The sequence below is a fragment of the Mesoplodon bidens genome (genome assembly GCF_964165515.1).
Source record: "Mesoplodon bidens genome assembly, chromosome: 9".
NCBI lineage: Eukaryota > Metazoa > Chordata > Mammalia > Artiodactyla > Ziphiidae > Mesoplodon > Mesoplodon bidens.
This window is the reverse complement of record NC_138166.1, coordinates 15,563,148-15,584,310: the sequence shown is the minus strand read 5'-3', so window position 1 is coordinate 15,584,310 and position 21,163 is coordinate 15,563,148.

Below are 21,163 nucleotides of genomic sequence, written 5' to 3'. Positions count from 1 at the left end.
AATGGCCAAAAAGCACATGAAAAGATGCTCAACATAATTAATCAATAGGGAAATGCAAACTCAAACCACAATAAGATACCACCTCATACCTGTTAGGACAGCTACTTTCAAAAACAAAATAACAAGTGCTGGTGAGGATATAGTAAGATTGGAACATTTATGTACTGTTTGTAGGCGTATAAAATGGTACAGCCTCTAGAAAACAAAGTGGCAGGTCCTCAAAAAATTAAAAATGGAACTACTCTATGATCCAGCAACTCCAGTTTTGGGTATATACTCAAAAGAATTTAAAGTAGGAACTTCAAGACATATTTGCACTCCTAGGTTCATAACAGCATTAGTCCCAATAGTCAAAAGGCGGAAGCAAACCAAGTATCCATTGGTGGATGAATGGATAAACAAAATGCAGTATATAGATAAAATGGAATATTATTCAGCCTTAAAAAAGTAGGAAATTCTGACACATGCCACAACATGGATGAACCTTGAGGGCACTGTGCTAAGTGAAATAAGGCCATCATAAAAGGATAAATATGATCCCACTCGTATGACTTATTTGTAGAGTAGTCAAATTTATAGAGCCATAAAGTAGGGTGGGGTTCCCAAAGTCTGGAGGGTTGGGAGAGTGGGAAGCTATCATTTCATGGTACAGAATTTCAGTTTTGCAAGATGAAATGAGTTCTACAGGTGGATGGTGGTAATGGTTACATAACAACGTGAATTACTTAATGCTACTGAACTTCACACTTAAAATGGTTAAGATGGTAAATTTTACGTATGTTTTACCACAATGTAAAAATGCCCAGGGGACTTCCCTGGTTGCGCAGTGGTTAAGAATCCGCCTGCCAATGCAGGGAACATGGGTTCGAGCCCTGGTCTGGGAGGATCCCACATGCCATGGAGCAACTAAGCCCATGTACCACAACTACTGAGCCTGCGCTCTAGAGCCTGTGAGCCACAACTACTGAACCCACGTACTGCAACCACTGAAGCCCGTGTGCCTAGAGCCCATGCTCTGCAACAAGAGAAACCACCACAATGAGAAGCCCACGCACCACAAGGAAGGGTAGCCCCTACTCGCCACAACTAGAGAAAGCCCACGTGCAGCAACAAAGACCCAACACAGCCAAAAATAAAGACATTAAAGAAAAAAAAATTTAAATGCCCCCCAAAAATTCTGAAAGAAACCTTGAATGGAAGCAAAAGATAAGACCTGCGAAAATATTTGGGCTGAAATATTTACAAATTTCAATATAAGGGAAATTAGAATTTAACATATTCTCCTTTTAGCGAATTTGTTCTACAATTACTTGCACGTTAGTACCTGTAAAGATAGCATTTTCTTAATTATAGATTATAACATGTAGAGAAGAGCCAAGTGAAGGTGTGAGCAATTTTAAATATACTAACCATAAAATGCACATTTGAAGCTGATTACTGGCAATTTTTTGAAAAAAATTTTAATAATTTAAAAAAGGTTTTTCTCAGTCTCTTCAGGAAGTGGTGTTGGGAAAGTTGGACAGCTGCAAGTAAATCAATGAAGTTAGAACACACCCTAACTCCATGCACAAAAATAAACTCAAAATGGCTTACACACTTAAATGTAAGACATGACACCGTAAAACTCCTAGACGCGAACAGAGGCAAAACATCCTCTGACATAAATCGTACCAATGTTTTCTTAGGTCACTCTCCCAAGGCAACAGAAATAAAAGCAAAAATAAACAAATGGGACCTTAAAACTTAAAAGCTTTTGTACAGCAAAGGAAACCCCAAACAAAATGAAAAGTCAACCTATGGACTGGGAGAAAATATTTGCAAATGATGTGACCGACAAGGGCTTGATTTCCAAAACTTACAAACAGCTCACACAACTCAATAACAAAACAAACAACCCACTCGAAAAATTGGCAGAAGACCTAAATAGACATTTCTCCAGAGAAAACATACAGATAGCCAACAGGCACATGAAAAGATGATCAACATCACTAATTATTAGAGAAATGCAAATCAAAACTACAAAGAGGGGACTTCCCTGGTGGCAGGGTGGTTAAGAATCCGCCTGCCAATGCAGGGGACAAGGGTTTGAGCCCTGGTCCGGGAAGATCCCACATGCCGCAAAGCAACTAAGCTCTAGAGCCCGTGAGCCACAACTACTGAGCCCATGTGCCACATCTACTGAAGCCCGTGTGCCTAGAACCTGTGCTCCACAACAAGAGAAGCCCCTGCTCGCCGCAATTAGAGAAAGCCTGCACAGAGCAATGAAGACCCAATGCAGCCAAAAATAATAAATAAAAAATTTAAAAAAACTACAATGAGATATCACCTCACACCAGTCAGAATGGCCATCATCAAAAGTCTACAAACAATAAATGCTGGAGAGGGTGTGGAAGAAAGGGAACCCCCCTACACTGTTGGTGGGAATGTAAATTGGTACAACTATGGAAAACAGTATGGAGGTTCCTCAGAAAACTAGAGTTGCCATATGATGCAGCAATCCCACTCCTGGGCATATATCCAAAGAAAACCATAATTCAAAAAGATACATGCGGGGCTTCCCTGGTGGCGCAGTGGTTGAGAATCTGCCTGCCAATGCAGGGGACATGTGTTCGAGCCCTGGTCTGGGAAGATCCCACATGCCGTGGAGCAACTGGGCCTGTGAGCCACAACTACTGAGCCTGCATATCTGCAGCTTGTGCACCGCAACAGGAGAGGCCGCGACAGTGAGAGGCCCGCACACCGCGATGAACAGTGGCCCCTGCTTGCCACAACTAGAGAAAGCCCTGGCACAGAAACGAAGACCCAACACAGCCAAAACTAAATAAATAAATAAATTAAAAAAAAAAAAAAAAGATACATGCATTCAAGTGTCCACAGCAGCACTATTCACAATAGTCAAGACATGGAAACAACCTAGATGTCCATTGACAGATGAATGGATAAAGAAGATGTGGTACATATATACAGTGCAATATTACTCAGCCATAAAAAAGAATGAAATAATGCCATTTGCAGCAACATGGATGGACCTGGAGATTATCATACTAAGTGAAGTAAGTCAGAAAGACAAATATCATATGGCATCACTTATATGTGGGTGTTAAAAAAAAAGATACAAATGAACTTATTTACAAAACAGAAATAGACACACAAAGAAAACAAATTTATGATTACCAAGGGTGAAATTGGGGGTTGGGAGGGTTAAATTAGGAATTTAAAATTAACAGATACACACTACTATACATAAAATAGATAGGGACTTCCCTGGTGGTGCAGCAGTTAAGGATCTGCCTGCCAATGCAGGGGACATGGGTTCAAGCCCTGGTCCAGGAAAATCCCACATGCCACAGAGCAACTAAGCCTGTGTGCCACAGCTACTGAGCCTGCGCTCTAGAGCCCACAAACCACAACTACTGAGCCCATGTGCCACAACTACTGAAGCCCACGCACCTAGAGCTCATGCCCTGCAACAAGAGAAGCCACCACAATGAGACAGCCACGCACCGCAACAAAGAGTAGCCCCGAAGATCCAATGCAGCCAAAAATAAATTAATTAAAAAGTAAATAAAATAAAATAAAATAAAATAAACAACAGGGACCTACTGTGTAGCACAGAGAACTGTATTCAATATCTTGTAATAACCTATAATGGAAAAGAATCTGAAAAAGAATATATACATATATATGTATAACTGAATCACTTTGCTGTACACCTAAAACACTGTAAATCAACTATACTTCAATAAAAAATAAAAATAAATTTTTCAGAAAAATATCAGTGACAGAGAAAGAGATATGGCTGAGAAGCAGATCAAAGTAAGTGAATAGGTACCAAGTATAATTATTTTGTTTACCTTATTTCAAATGCTTAACAAGCTTTCATAAAATTTGCTTTAATGTACATGGAAACATTACTTTTATTTTGTAGAAAGCATTTTGTTTTTAGAAATAATTTTTAATAGGACTATTTTATAAGCCTATCAACATCATAAGATCAGCTGAGGGCCAATTAATAAATATTTCAAATCATATGATCCATTCTTAGCAGAGTTTCTCAGTCTCAAAAATATTTAGGTTTAGATGATAAATGGAATACTTAGTTGTTTATAAAGTTGGTATGTTCCCCAGCTGGCTGTCGATCCTCAGTCCCTCCACAGAGGACACTGGAGGAAGGAAGGAGAAGCAGTGGGTCATGAACCGTGATTCACGGGTGCCCAGCCATGTGAGGACACCCTCAAAAGCAGCATTTGAAGACCAGCGTACTTCAGGGAAAGGCCAGGTCTCATTGTGCCGCTGTGCAAACTGATGGCGTGCCTCAGGCTGGTATGAGATTATTGGGAAATGAGATTCTTTTAGTTCCATTTAAGGCTGACTTCAGAACAGCCAGTGCTTCCAACAGGCTTTTAGGCAGCTGTGGGGAGAATGCTGTTTTGCTCTCACAGCTTGTTTTCTCCTTTAATCTGTTTCTCAGCAAGGACAGCATAGAGGGACAGTATGTCTCTGAAGAAAGCATCTACATTCCACATATGCCTCAGGGGCCTCTGGTTCACAACCTTTGAGCATAGGCAGGTGGTTCTGGATCCATATTCCCAGACTATGTATCCAGAGCTAAGAAGGGAACCATGGTGTGACTAACATCTTGGATTCATACAGTCTGTGAAGTTCCTTGGATTCACCACCTCTTCACCATGTATCAACTGAATTTTGGGTTGCTAATTATATATCTTTAATTCAGTTCAGCATTTCATGACCCAAACATTGGTTTCAATCACAGTGGGTGATGGAATTTCTCTTACCAATAAATAGACAAAAATGCCTGAGGAACTTATTATACAAGACTACGTTACCTAAGTTAAGGCAGATTCTGATAGATTGTATTATTGTTGGCCACATATTCTAGCTTTCTTTCCTTAGATGCTTCTGCAAGAGTTATAAATTCTTACACAGTTGAATTCAGGAGTGGCCATGCGACTGGCATTAATCAATGAAATAAGGGCAGAAATAATGTGTTACTTCTAGGCAGAAGCTTTAAGAGCCAGTATGTGGCTTCTCCATGTCTCTCTTCTCTCTGCCACAGCAACTGGCAATATTTCAGGTAGAGGCTACTCTGCTAGTCTGGTCCCAGAATGAAGATGACATGGAGCAAAACCAGAGCAATGTGTCACAATAAGTAGATAATATGAGTGAAAATTAAAACTTTATCATTGTAAGTCACTAAGATTTGGAGTTGTTACTACAGCATAACTTAACCTATCCTGACTAATGCATAATTATCAATAAATTCAAAGGCTAGAAATAAAATCTAGGTGTGCCTGGACATTTTGCTTACGGGAATCCCAGGGAAGAACAGGATGAAAAACACAGTAAATGCAAGCCAGGCAGGACCTCAATAATGCAGTCTTGGCCTGGGTTCGACATTGGGGTAATGGGAGGATGCTTCCTGGCTAAAATTGTCTCATTTAGATAGACAGAAGAGTAAAGATGGGCATGATCTGTTTGAAAAATAGATGTTGTGATAGACTCAGAACTTGGTACATTTGTATTTCTTATTGTGGAGAACCCCAGAAGATAGATTATAGATGACTGTGTTAAGGAAAACATATGTTTAAGCTCAAAAGCAAAGAGAAAAGGAATGAAAAGTATTCTGGTCTAGTGCACAGTTTTTGTCCTCCATGTGCTGGAGCGGAAACAGGACCACCATACGAGCTGGTTAGATTTTAAACTCAGCTGGGTTTGCTTGAAGAGAGTAGGAAATAGTAGGAGGAATCTGGGCTCTAGAGTTATCACACTATTGTAAGAAAAGACACATCAAAAAACAGCTTTCTACTGCTACAGAATGCACACAAGTTAATCTAAGACTAGAATTTAAGAACTTGATACCAACAGCTCATACAAACCAATATCAAATCAAAACAAAACAACCCAATCAAAAATTGGGCAGAAGAACTAAATAGACATTTCTCCAGAGAAGACATACACATGGCCAACAGGCACAAGATGCTCAACATCACTAATTATCAGAGAAATGCAAACCAAAACCATGATGAGGCATCACCTCACACCAGTCAGAATGGCCATGATCTAAAAGAATACAAACAATAAATGCTGGAGAGGGTGTGGATAAAAGGGAACCCTCCCACACTGTTGGTGGGAATGTAAGTTGGTGCAGCCACTATGGAGAACAGTATGGAGGTTCCTTAAAAAACTAAAAATATGATATGATCCAGCAATCCTACTCCTGAGCATATATCCAGAAAAGACGAAAACTCTAAAAGATATATGCACCACAATGTTCACTGCAGCTCTGTTCACAAGAGCCAAGCCATGGAAGCAACCTAAGTGTCCATCAACAGATGAATAGATAAAGAAGATGTGGTATATATATATATATATATATACACAATAGAATACAACTCATAAAAAGAGTAAAAAGAATGAAATAATGCCATTTGCAGCCATGTGGATGGACCTAGAGATTATCATACTGAGTGAAGTAAGTCAGAGAAAGAGGAATATTACACTTATATGTGTAATCTAAAAAATAATACAAATGAATTTATTTACAAAACAGAAACAGACTCACAGACATAGAAAACAACCTTATGGTTACCAAAGGAGAAAAGGAGGTGAGGGAGGGATCAATTAGGGGTATGAGATTAACAGATACACATCACTCTATATAAAACAAATAAACAACAAGGATTTACTGTATAGTACAGAGAACTATATTCAATATCTTGTAATGGCCTATAATGGAAAAGAATCTGAAAAAAAAATAGAACTGAATCACTTTGCTGCACACCTGAAACTAATACAGTATTGTTTCATCGAAATATAGTTGATTTACAATGTTGTGTTAATTACTGCTGTACAACAAAGTGACTCAGTCATACAAATATATACGTTCTTTTTTCATATTCTTTTCCATTATGGTTTATCACAGGATATTGAATATAATCCTCTGTGCTACACAGTAGGACCTTGTTGTATTTCCATTCTCTATATGAAAGCTCACATCTGCTAACCCCGACCTCCCACTCCAACCCTCCCCCAACTTCCTCCCCTGTGGCAACCACCAGTCTGTTCTCTATGTTCGTGATTCTGTTTCATAGATAGGTTCATTTGTAGCATAATACTGTAAGTCAACTACATTTTGATTAAAAAGTTGATGCCTTGCTTTGCTGTTTCTACCGTGGTAACTCCTCATGGAGCAATGGGGGCCCCATCTGGTGCCCTGATAAGGATCAGGTATGAGAGAACAGCGAGACAGAGGAAACACCTTAGCTAATGCTTTATAATACATCCCCTCCCCACATCTGTTAACACAGTAGCACTTCCGTCATCCTCCTGCTATTCTACCTCATGGGTACAGTTTCAGCACACGGAGGGGTGTGACTAGTTGGGCAGATCTGGGGAATCCTACGCCTGGTCATCTAACTCACAACATGCACATAACTGGATATCCCTCAACCGACTAGAGCGGTGAGCACGAGTGACTGGTATTTATACGGGCACTTTTCCAAGAAATAAGTACAGAACTAGAGAGATCCAGCATGCAGCCAGAAGGAACAGGGAGCTGGCAGGGGCAGTCTGTGACAGGGAGAATAGGATGTATGGACAGCAGAAGAAAAGGTCCAGTAGCCTAAGAGGAAGATGCCAGCTCCGCCTGAGGCCCTGCCCAGCCATCTGGGCTAAAATGATCTGACACCGGATGAAGCAAGGGGAGCACTGGATGCACTTCAAGTAGGCAACCCTGGACTTCCCTGGTGGTGCAGTGGTTAAGAATCTGCCTGCCAAGCCAGGGGACACGGGTTTGAGCCCTGGCCCGGGAAGATCCCACATGCTGCAGAGCAACTAAGCCCGTGCACCACAACTACTGAGCCTGCTCTCTAGAGCCCGTGAGCCAAAACTACTGAGCCCACGTGCCACAACTACCGAAGCCTGCACGCCTAGAGCCCGTGCTCCATAACAGAAGCCTCTGCAATGAGAAGCCCACGCACCACAACAAAGACCCAACGCAGCCAAAAAATAAATTAATAATAAAAAAGGCAACCCTCCTACTTTAAGGTGTGAACAATTGATCACTTTAGCCAAAAATGGTGAGTTCTGTTTCCCTTTTCCCCATGACTCGTGCTTTCATACATACATGTGTGTGCACACAGACACAAGTGGACATGCACAGAAGCCCACAAAACCAAGGACTGATGTGACAAAAATGACAGGACTGGCGATAGCCAAATGGCCAGCTGTGAGATGAAAGGGTTGTGGGTACTGGGTATATGGACCCAAAGAGTTGCTCATCTAGCTCTGCCAGAGTGAACATGTAAGGCTGGAAGTAGAGGGAACATCCGGGGAACAGGATTTGTGAGGCAGGGAGGAGCATCGTGTGTTGCCCCCTGCCCTCTCTAGAGAACGCAGAAGGAACTAAGGAAATTCTTCCCTGAAGTCTCAAAGTGATTCTAAACACAGATGTAGCAGTCATCATCTGAGCCCTGTGCAGCCCACTAGGATGGTCTTCTCTGCACCCTTCTCCCCTGCTTCCCTTTGCTTTTGCCTCCAGAGCTCTGCACCTGTGATTTTTCCAAAAGACTTCTTCAGCTTCCTGGAGCCGACTTTGCCTGCAGGAGTGAAGAGCCCCAGGTATTCCCAGCCTTGTGGCCCTTAACCAATGACTAGTGTAGATAGATAGATGGATAGATAGATAAGATAGATAAATAGATGATAGATATAGATAATAAGATAGATAGATAAGATAAATGGATAGGTAAAATAGATAGATGATAGATAGATAGATGGATGTGTGTGGGGGGGTGTCTTGGGTGTGGGAGATGACTGCTTGGCCCCCCTGCTCAGGTCCCAACACCTCTGAGACTCATTTACATTCCAGAATTCTGAGGAATCAGGCGGCAGCCACCTCCCTCCCTCCCCTAAGAATCCCTTCTCCCCCTCTTCCCCCTGGCAGTACCCCTACTCCCTTAGTGGTCTTTTTCTGAAAGCATTTCCTTAACAAATCACTTTCACCCAAATCCTTAGCTCCGAGTCTTTCCCTGGGGAACTATTTTTTGGATGTATAATTGACATACCGCATTACGTTAGTTGCAGGTGTATAACATAATGATTTGATATCTGTATATACTGTGAAATGATCACCACAATCAGTCTAGCTTCTGGGGAATTTGACTCAAGACAAAAGAGGACTGGTGTTGGCTTTTCTGCTGAAGTTTGCTGAGAGGAAAAATCTGCAGGTCACCCTTGCTGCTAAGGTCAAGTGACCTCAGAGCTGTTGAGTGAAGAAGCTGGGAGGAAGTGGTCATGTCTCCACAGGATCACCCAATGGCAAAGCTGCAGGAGGACCCACCTAGGTACCTAAAGACCATCTAACTGTCACAAGAAAAAGCCAGGATTGGATACATGCGGGATGATGGAGCTGATGGTAACCATCAGCTGCAGTTGGGCACCAAAGCCAAGCAAATGCAATGAAAATAAAGACAAACATGCCTCCCCCACATGTTCACCCAAGTGTGTTGCCCATGGAAACAGACACTTCTTTCTTCTCCCTGATGCTACCCAGAGATGAAACACTGAAGCCTGTTGAATGAGAAGTAGAATTAATAGGAGGTGAGAAGAACACAGGATGGAAAAGAGTTTGGGACACGGAGCTATGTGCTTTGACTGAAGCAATACTTCACTTCAGCTGAGTATTTACCTGAATGAGATGAAGTATTCAAACAGGAGTGACTAGAAGGTTGACCAAAGATGTCAGCCTGGTGGTAAATATCTTTGAAAACCTTTCCTTGAAATATTTCAAGTTTGGCAGCAGGAAAATATTAAAACCTCAAATGAACCAGATCTTGTTTGAGGATTACATTTAAAATTTATTTACCGTGATAAAGATCAGCCAGGATGGAGGAGTAGAAAGACCCTGAGCTCACCTCCTCTCATGAGCACACCAAAATCACAACTATCTGCAGAACCATCGATGAACCTACCAGAAAAAGATATTCTACAGGTAAAGACATAAAGAAGGAACCACAATGAGAGGGGTGGGAGGGGTGGATTCGCGATATAATTAAGTCCCATACCCCTGGGTGGGCAACCCCCAAACTGCAGGATAATTATACTGCAGAGGTTCTCCTACAGGAGTGAGAGTTTTGAGCCCCATGTCAGGCTCCCCAGCCCAGGGGTCCTGCACTGGGAAGATGAGCCCCCAGAGCATTTGGCTTTGAAGGCCAGTGGGGCTTAATTCTGGGAGCCCCACAGGACTGGGGGAAATAGACTTCACTCTTAAAGGGTGTTCACAAAATCTCATGTGCACTGGGGCTCAGGGAAAAAGCAGTAATTTGATAGGAGCCTAAGCCAGAGCTACCTGCTGGCCTTGGAGAGTTTCCTGGAGAGGCAGGAAGCAGCAGCCACACTTGGCAGCTTTCTACTGTGTGAACACTACTGCTGGTGGCCACCATCTTGGGACCCTCCCTCTAGCTCATTAGTGCCAAGACCTGGCCCCATTCAAGGGCCTGTAGGCGCCAGGGCTGGGATGCCTCAGGCCAAAAAACTAACTGGCTGGGGACACAGCCCTACCCACCAGCAGACAGGCTGCCTAAAGACTTCCTGAGCCCAAAGCTACATGCTTCTAGGCAGGGCCCTTCTCACCAGAGGGCCAAAACCCAGCTCCATGCACCAGTGGGCAGGGTAACAGGCCCTGCCCTCCAGAAAGCCTGCGTTAGCCTCTAGACCAGCTTCATCCACCAGGGGGCAGATACCAGATGCAAGAAATTCCACAATCCCACAGCCTGTGGATCCAGTGCCCCCGCAGCAAGCCAGACCCTACCTTGGGACCAGCTGGGCCCTGGCCCTGCCTGCTAGCAGGCCAACAGAAGCTTCAGGACACCCCAGACCACATACCCAACTGTGTCAGAAACTGGTACTTCCTTACCAGTGATCTGACACCGGCTCTGTGACTCCTTGGCCCTGCAGCCGGACTCCAAGACCCGGCTTTGCCTACCACTAGTCTGGCACTAACCCCAGGACCTGGCTTCACGCACCAGTGGGTGGGCAATAGCCCTGAAGTCTTCTGAACCCTGACTCTGCTCACCAGTGAGCCAGCACTAACCAGGGCCCCCTAAAGTCCTGCAGCCAGCTGCCTAATGACCAGACCCCACTGAACAGCAGCCAGCAGCATATACACAAGGCAGGGCCTGGCCAACAGGGCCAGGGGTCAACCAAGCCTACCAGACCACCCACATAGTCAGCCTGCTACAACAGAAGAACCCACGAAGCCCTTTTATGGGGAACCCACAGAGCATATAACTTGGGCGACAGTAGGGAGTGTGCTGCTGGGATGCACAGGACGTCCCCGACAGAGGACAACTTCTCCAAGGTTGAGAAACATAACTAACCTCCCACATACTTAAAAATACAAATAGCAACTTAGCCAAAATGAGGCGCAGAGGAACATGTTCCAGACCAAGGAACAAGATAAAACCCCAGAAGAACAACCAAGTGAAGTGGAGATAGGCAATCTACTTGAAAAAGATTTCAGAATCGTGATCATAAAGATGATCAAAGAGCTTGGGAGAAGAATGGATGCACAGAGCTAGAAGTTAGAAGTTGTTTTTTTTTTTTTTTTAACAAAGCATAAACATACAGAACCATATATAAAGAATACAATAAATAAAATGAAAAATACACTAGAAGTAATCAACGGTAGACTAAATGATACAAATAAATGAATCATGAGCTGGAGGACAGAGTAGTGGAAATCACTGCTGCTAAATGGAAAAAAGAATGAAAATAAATGAGGACAGTTTAAGAGACCTCTGGGACAAGATCAAGTACACTAACATTTGCATTAAAGGGGTCTTAGAAGAAGGGAGAGAGAAAGGGCCTGAGAAAATATTTGAAGAAATAGTAGCTGAAAATGACTCTAACCTGGGAAATGAAACAGTCACCCAAGTCCAGGAAGTGCAGAGAATCCCATACAGGATTAACCCAAACAGGAACACACCAAGACACATTGTAATTAAAATGACGAAAATCAAAGATAAAGAAAGAATATTAAAAGCAGCAAGGGAAAAGCAACAAATCACATACAAGGGAACTCCCATACAGCTATGGGCTGCAGAAACTCTGCAGGCCAGAAGGGAGTGGCATAATATATTTAAAGCAATGAAAGATGAAAACCTGTAACAAAGAATATTCTACCCAGCAAGTTTCTCCTTCAGATTTGATGGAAAAATAAAATGCTTCACAGGCAAGCAAAAGCTAAAAGAGTACAGCACCACCAAACCAGCTTTAAGTGTTAAAGGAACTCTTATAGTCTGAAAACAAAATGCCACAACTAGAAACAAGAAAATGACGAAATGAAAAAGCTCACCAGTAGGAGGTGCAGCCAAGATGGCGGTGTGGGAAGACACAGAGTTTGCGCCTCCCCACAACTAGGACACCTGCTGGCCACTGGTGGGAGACTCTGATGGGAGGAACCCTAAAGTGAACCGGTAGGACATAGGGGTACTGAGTGGGGAGGAGAAGTGGAGGCCAGACAGGATGTGTGACCCTGAGGCTGGGGAGATCAGGAGAGGCAGGCAGGAGGAGCCATCTGGGAGGAGAGAGAGGAGAGGAGGGCGACTGCTCCGCCCACTTGGGCACGGGGAGCCTGCTGAGCTCCCAGACAGGTTCCCTGCCCTCCAAAGACCCATCCAGGCTGCGTGGGTCCTGGGGGCAGAGGAGGGAGGCCGGGGAGACCAGGAGAGGCAGACGGGAGGAGCCATCCAGGTGGAGCAGGAGAGGAGTGGAGGGAGTTTGCCCCACCCACTCAAGCCCAGGAAACCTGTTGGGCTCCCAGGTGAAGTCCGCTGCCCTCTGAGAGCAGGGTTGGGGGCCACGCCTGGGCCCCTTCTGTTCCTTGAGCCTAAGCCCTACCCCCCACAGCCTCCCAGCCTTTTCCAGCCCTGTGGGTTCTGAGCATTGGCCCCACCTACCACCCAAATGTCACCCTTGCTTAGGCCCCACCCTCCAGAGCCAAGGCCGTTCCCATTTTTTTTTCTCTCCACTTTTTTTTTTTTTTTTTTTTTTTTTTTTTTTTTACAATTGTGGTACTGATGTACCTTCCGGTTGTTGATTCATCTGTATTTTTATCTTTATATTCTTTCTAACATATCGGTTAGTTTCCTAGTCTAATTTTATTTTTTACTTTGTTATTGTTTTTTTTTTTTCCACCCCACACAGCTTGCAGGATCTTGGTTCACAAGTTGGGGGTCAGCCCGAAGCTCCTGTGTTGGGAGCTCTGAGTCTGAACCACGACACTAACAGAGAACCTCAGACCTCAGGGAATATTCACTGGAGTGAAGTCTCACAGAGTTCCTCATCTCAGCACCAAGACCCAGCTCTACCCAATAGCCGATAAACTCCAGTGTTGGAAGCCTCAGGCCAAACAACCAGTAAGACAGGAACACAATCCCACTCATTAAAAAAAAAAAAACTGGGGGCTTCCCTGGTGGCGCAGTGGTTAAGAATCTGCCTGCCAATGCAGTGGACACAGGTTTGAGCCCTGGCCCGGGAAGATCCCACATGCCATGGAGGAACCAAGCCCATGTGCCACAACTACTGAGCCTGTGCTCTAGAGCCCGTGTGCCACAACTACTGAGCCCACGTGCCACAAATACTGAAGCCTGCATGCCTAGAGCCTGTGCTCTGCAACAAGAGAAGCCACTGCAAAGAGAAGCCTGTGTACCACAACGAAGAGTAGCCCCGCTCACTGCAACCAGAGAAAGCCTGTGCATGGCAACAAAGACCCGACTCAACCAAAAATAAAAAAATTAAAAATAAATAAATTTAAATAAAATGAGACAGTTAAAAAATATGGCACAGATGAAGGAGCAAAGTAAAAACCTACAAGACCAAATAAATGATGATGAAATAGGCAATCTACCTGAAAAAGAACTCAGAGTTATGATAGTAAAGATGATCCAGAATCTCGGAAATAGAATGGAGGCATGGATTGAGGAAATACAGGAAGTGTTTAACAAAATTCTAGAAGAACTAAAGAACAAACAGAGATGAACAGCGCAATAACTGAAAAGAAAAATCTAACAGAATCAATAACAGAATAACTGAAGCATAAGAATGAATAAGTGAGCTGGAAGACAAAATGGTGGAAATAACAGCCAAGGAGAATAAAGAAAAAAGAATTGAAGACAATCTCAGGGACCTCTACGGCAACACTAAACACACCAACATTCAAATTATAGTGGTCCCAGAAAACGAAGAGAAAAAGAAAGGTTGGAGAAAATATTTGAAGAGATTATAGTCGAAAACTTCCTTAAATTGGAAAGGAAATAGTCACCCAAGACCAGGAAGCAGAGAGTCCAATACAGGATAAACACCTAGGAAAAACACACCAAGATATATCAAACTAACGAAAATTAAATTCAAAGAAAAAATATTAAAAGCAGCAAGGGAAAAACAAAAAATAACATACAAAGGAATCCCCATAAGGTTATCAGTTGATTTTTCAGTGGAAACTCTGCAGGCCAGAAGTGAGTGGCAGGATATACTTAAAATGATGAAAGAACAACCTACAACCAAGATTACTCTACCCAGCAAGGATCTCATTCAGATTCGATGGAGAAATCAAAAGCTTTTCAGACAAGCAAAAGCTAAGAGAATTCAGCACCACCAAACCAGCTTTACAACAAACGTTAAAGAAACTTCTCTACATGGGAAACACAAGAGAAGAAAAAGACCCAGAAACACAAACCCAAAACAATTAAGAAAATGGTAATAGGAACATACATATCAATAATAACCTTGAATGTAAATAGATTAAATGCCCCAACCAAAAGACACAGACTAGTTGAATGGATACAAAACAAGACCCATATATATCCCGTCTAAAAGAGACCTACGTCAGACCTAGGGACACGTACAGACTGAAAGTAAGGGGATGGAAAAAGATATTCCATGCAGATGGAAATCAAAAGCAAGCTGGAGTAGCAATACTCACATGAGATAAAATAGACTTTAAAATAAAAACTGTTACAAGAGATAAGGAGGGACACTACATAATGATCAAAGGATCAATTCAAGAAGAAGATATAACAATAATAAATGTTTATGAACCCAACATAGAAGCACCTGGATACATAAGGCAAATGCTAACAACCATGAAATGAGAAATCGACAGTAACACAATAATAGTAAGGGACTTTAACACAATAATAGTAGGGGACTTTAACACCCAATTACACCAATGGATAGCTCATCCAAACAGAAATAAGGAAACACAAGCTTTAAAGGACACAATACACCAGGTAGATTTAATTGATGTTTATAGAACATTCCACCCAAAAGTGGATGAATACACTTCCTTCTCAAGTGCACACAGAACATTCTCCAAGGATAGATCACATCTTGGGTCACAGATCAAGCCTCACAAATCAATTTTAAGAATACTGAAATTGTATCCAGCATCTTTTCTGACCACAACACTATGAGATTGGAAATGAATTACAGGAAAAAGAACTGTAAAAAACACAAATACATAAAGGCTAAACAGTGAGCTACTAAATAACCAACAGATCACCGAAGAAATCAAAGAAGAAATTAAAAAATACATAGAAGGGCCTCCCTGGTGGCGCAGTGGTTGAGAGTCCACCTGCCGATGCAGGGGATACGGGTTCGTGCCCCAGTCTGGGAGGATCCCATATGCCGCGGAGCGGCTGGGCCCGTGAGCCATGGCCGCTGGGCCTGCGCATCCGGAGCCTGTGCTCCGCAACGGGAGAGGCCACAAGAGTGAGAGGCCCGCGTACCGCAAAAAGAAAAAAAAAAAAAACATAGAAAATAATGACAACAAAAACTCGACAACCCAAAACCTATGGGACACAGCAAAAGCAGTTCTAAGAGGGAAGTATATAGCAATTCAATCTCACCTCAAGAAAAAAGAAAAATCTTGGGCTTCCCTGGTGGCGCAGTGGTTGAGAGTCCACCTGCCGATGCAGGGGACACGGGTTCGTGCCCCCGTCTGGGAAGATCCCGCATGCCGCGGAGTGGCTAGGTCCGTGAGCCATGGCCGCTGAGCCTGCGCGTCCGGAGCCTGTGCTCCGCAACGGGAGAGGCCACAACAGTGAGAGGCCCGCGTACCGCAAAAAAAAAAAAAAAAAAAGAAAAAAGAAAAATCTCAAATAAATAATCTAACCCTACACTTAAAATGACTAGAGAAAGAACAAAGAAAACCCAAAGTCAATAGAAGGAAAGAAATCATAAACATCAGAGCAGAAATAAATGAAATAGAAATGAAGAAAACAATAGCAAAGATGAATAAAACTGAAAGCTAGTTCCTTGAGAAGATAAAATTGATAAACCCTTAGTCAGACTCAACAAGAAAAAAGGGAGAGAACACAAATCAATAAAATTAGAAATGAAAATGGAGAAATCACAACTGACACTGCAGAAATACAAAGGATTATAAGAGACTACTACAAACAACTATATGCCAATAAAATGGACAACGAAGAAATGGACAAATTCTCGGAAAGGTACAATTTTCCAAGACCGAACTAGGAAGAGTTAGAAAATATAAACAGACCTATCACAAGCAACGAAATTGAAACCATAATTTAAAATCTTCCAACAAAAGTCCAGGACCCGACAGCTTCACAGGTGAATTCTATCAAACATTTTGAGAAGAGCTAATACCAATCTTTCTCAAACTCTTCCAAAAAATTGCAGAAGGAGAAACACTCCCAAATTCATTCTATGAAGCCACCATCACCCTGATACCAAAACCATAAAAAGATATCACAAAAAGGAAAATTATAGACCAATATCACTGATGAACATACATGCAAAAATACTGGACAAAATACTAGAAACAGAACCCAACAGCACATTAAAAGGATCATACACCATGATCAAGTGGGGTTTATCCCAGGGATGCAAGGATTCCTCAATATACACAATCAATCAAAGACCCTGAATAACCAAAGCAATCTTGAGAAAGAAAAGCAGAGTTGGAGGAATCAGGTTCCCTGACTTCAAACCCTACCACAAAGATACAGTAATCAAGACAGTATGGTACTGGCACAAAAACAGAAATATAGATCAATGGTACAGGATAGAAAGCCCAGAGATAAAAAACCCACACACATATGCGCACCTAATTTACGACAAAGGAGGCAAGAACATACAATGGAAAAAAGACAGCCTTTCTATAAGTGGTGCTGGGAAAACTGGACAGCTACATGTAAAAGAATGAAATTAGAACACTCCCTAACACCATACACAAAAATAAACTCCAAATGGATTAAAGACTTAAATGTAAGATCAGACACTATAAAACTCTTAGAGGAAAACACAGTAAAAACACTCTTTGACATAAACCACAGCAAGATCTTTTTTGACCCACCTCCTGGAGTAATGGAAATAAAAACAAAAATAAACAAATGGGACTTAAACTTAAAAGCTTTTGCACAGCAAAGGAAACAATAAATAAGACAAAAAGGCAACCCTCAGAATGGGAGAAAATATTTGCAAATGAAACAACAGACAAAAGATTAATCTCCAAAATATACAAACAGCTCATGAAGCTCAATATCAAAAAAAAAAATCAAACAATCCAATTAAAAAATGGGTGGAAGACCTAAATAGACATTCCACCAAGGAAGACATACAGATGGCCACGAGGCACATGAAAAGATGCTCAACATCACTAATTATTAGAGAAATGCAAATCAAAACTACACTGAGGTATCACCTCACGCCGGTCAGAATGGCCATTATCAAAAAACCTGGAAACAATAAATACTGCAAAGGGTGTGCTGGAAAGGGAACCCTCCTGCACTGTTGGTGGGAATGAAAATTGATACAACCGCTATGGAAAGAGTATGGAGCTTCCTTATAAAGCTAAGAATAGAACTACCATATGACCCAGCAATCCCACTACTGGGCATATACTCTGAGAAAACCATAATTCAAAAAGAGACATGTACCACAATGTTCATTGCAGCACTATTTACAATGGCCTGGACATGGAGCCAACCTAAATGTCCACAGACAGATGAATGGATAGAGAAGATGTAGCACATGGATACAATGGAATATTACTCAGCCATGAAAAGAAACGAAATTGAGTTATCTGTAGTGAGGTGGATGGATCTAGAGACTGTCATACAGAATGAAGTAAGTCAGAAAGAGAAAAACAAATACCGTATATTAACGCATATATGTGGAACCTAGACAAATGGTACAGATGAACTGGTCTGCAGGACAGAAATAGAGACACAGATATAGAGAACAAACATATGGACACCAAGGGGGGAAAGTGGCAGGGAGGGGTGGTGGTGTGATGAATTGGGAGATTGGGGCTGACATATATACACTAATATGTATAAAATGGATAACTAATAAGAACCTTCTGTATAAAAAATAAATAAAATTATAAAATTCAAAAAAAAAGATGTGAGATATACACACACAATGGAATACTACTCATCCATAAAAAAGAATAGAATTTTGCCATTTGTAGCAACATGGATGGACTTGTAGGGCATTATGCTAGGTAAAATAAGTCAGACACAGAAAGACAAACACTGTGTGATATCACTTATATGTGGAATCTAAAAAATACACACTAGTGAATATAACAAAAAAGAAGCAGACTCAGTGATACAGAGAACTAGTGGTTACCAGTGGAGAGAGGAAAGCGGGGAGGGGCGGTACAAATGTACAAACTATTCGGTATAAAATTAGCTACAAGGATACAACACAGGTATACACATGGGGAATACAGCCAATATTTTATAATAAAGCCAATATTTTATAAGCTACAAGGAAACAACATTGGGGATACAGACAGTATTTTTTATAATAACCATAAATGGAGTAAAACTTTAAAAATCATGAATCACTATACTGTACACCTGTAACTTACATAATATTGGAAAGCAACTATACTTCAATAAAAAAATTTTTTTAAGTAAAACAGGAGTGACTAAAATAGCTGGAAGAGAGAAGATCAATATCCAGTTACATACTGCTGAGAAGCCCATATGGGAGCCCATAAATGGAATAAGATCTGTTAGGAAAATAATTTTATTTCTTTGCATACATCCCCTTTGTCGCACACCTGGCAGCATTCTCACTCCCCATTTAAAGTCAGAAGATACTAAACTTGCACGTGGCTTGCCTTCCCCAGCTCCTTTTATAACTTTGGGAGAAACCCTTATGATGGAAAACCCATCCTATTGGGCACGATAGCCTTATCTAAGACCCACCCAAAATAACACATGATGGATAATAGTCTTCTCAGATCTCTTTCAATTTCTTTATAAAAGATAAAGCTGGGACTTCCCTGGTGTGTGCAGTTGCTGGGAATGTATCCTTTCATCTTCTCATTCTAGACTGAGGGATCTAAACTCATAACCGCTCAGTCCAAATCAACCCTGCCTGGAATCTCTGCTTTTGTCTTTCAGTGCCAAAATATAAGCTCTCCCGGATGTCCACCTTTCTCTATGCCATCATCTCTCTATGGCTCCATGTGATTTTACTGTTAATCCATCTATGGGCCATGGAGATGGTTTCCTTTTGGCTCCCATGGCCATTTCCAGTATTAGACACCACCAGCTCTCAAAATAAACAAAGCCAAATTTGGTTCCTTGGAGACTCACACCACTGGATTTATCACTCTCCACCTGTCAGGCACTCGGCTAGCTCCATATTCAATCCCATTTATTAAGGATTTTGAAACCTGGTTGATAATTGTCAGCTCTGTTCCAAGTTCTGCATCCTGGATGACTTCACCATCTATTGGGACAACCCATCTAATAAATCAGTTTCTTAGTTCTTCGAGCACTTCATCTCTAATGACCATCACCTCCACTCTTCTCCAGCTACCATCTACCAAAGTCATGGTATGGATTGAAGAGGGCAATCGATAGGCCCACTCACTCCTCTCTCCTCATTACGTTCTATACCAGCTGTAGTATAGAGGGGAGTAAGACAGATAGAAATGAATTTATCTTTATTGCAGATGATAAAAGCTAGATTCGAGAATGTGGCTTAGCTGTGAAGCCAAGATGAAGCTTCTTGATAGTGGGCCCTAGAATGAGGTGCATCCACCCAGCGTGAATATGTACAGGTTCTTCATGAGGAAGTCAGAGAAGCAGATCTGAATGTGCACTTCCTGGGTAGCAAAGGAGATAAGGGAGAAACAGCTGGGTACTTATCTTTAACTTCTCCTTCCCAGCCCCTCCAGAGTTGAATCAAAGCACAAGAGAGCCACTTTATATGAAAGGAAATGACAAGCATGGAGAGTAAGTATCCTTCCCAGCTGCAGCTTGGACCATATCATCATCCCAAACTGCTTCATCTCCCAAATCACTAACTCGAGCATCCTACTCCCTGGCCAATTACTATGTACCCTCATTGGAAGTTTTGGTCCTATGACTCTTTCTAGTTCATTTTCCTTCTATTACAGTGTAGATTTCTTTCTAAGCTCTTACTAATATTCTCTAATACCTCACTCCTCTGAATTTTCTTCATCTGTCTAGCAAAACTATAAGCCTATAAGCTTCTGGGTTGTTTTGCACCAACAGTCAAATGGCCAAATACTCCTGGAGAAAAACAACACAGCACGTTGATATCATTTAAAATACACGGTCATCAGCCTCAATTACACCCTCAACACTGACCAGCACTACTATTACATTTCTCTGATCAACTCATTCTCCTGCACTCAACAATGGCTATTTAAAATCATGCCCCACCCTTCTTTGAAGCCTTTTGCTTTTTTTTTTTTTTTTTTTTTTTTTTTGCGGTACGCGGGCCTCTCACTGTTGTGGTCTCTCCCGTTGCGGAGCACAGGCTCCGGACGCGCAGGCTCAGCGGCCATGGCTCACGGACCCAGCCGCTCCGCGGCATGTGGGATCTTCCCGGACCGGGGCACGAACCCACGTCTCCTGCATCGGCAGGCGGACTCTTAACCACTGCGCCACCAGGGAAGCCCGCCTTTTGCTTTTTAGCAGATGAGATCATTTCCTATTTTACTGAGAACCATGAAGCCATCAGTCAGGTGCTCCTTCACTTCCTGATACCAAGCATACATAACCCACCCACATCTGTACCCATCGTCAGAGCTGTCTGCCCTCCCCACCCTGCCAGCCCCGTATAC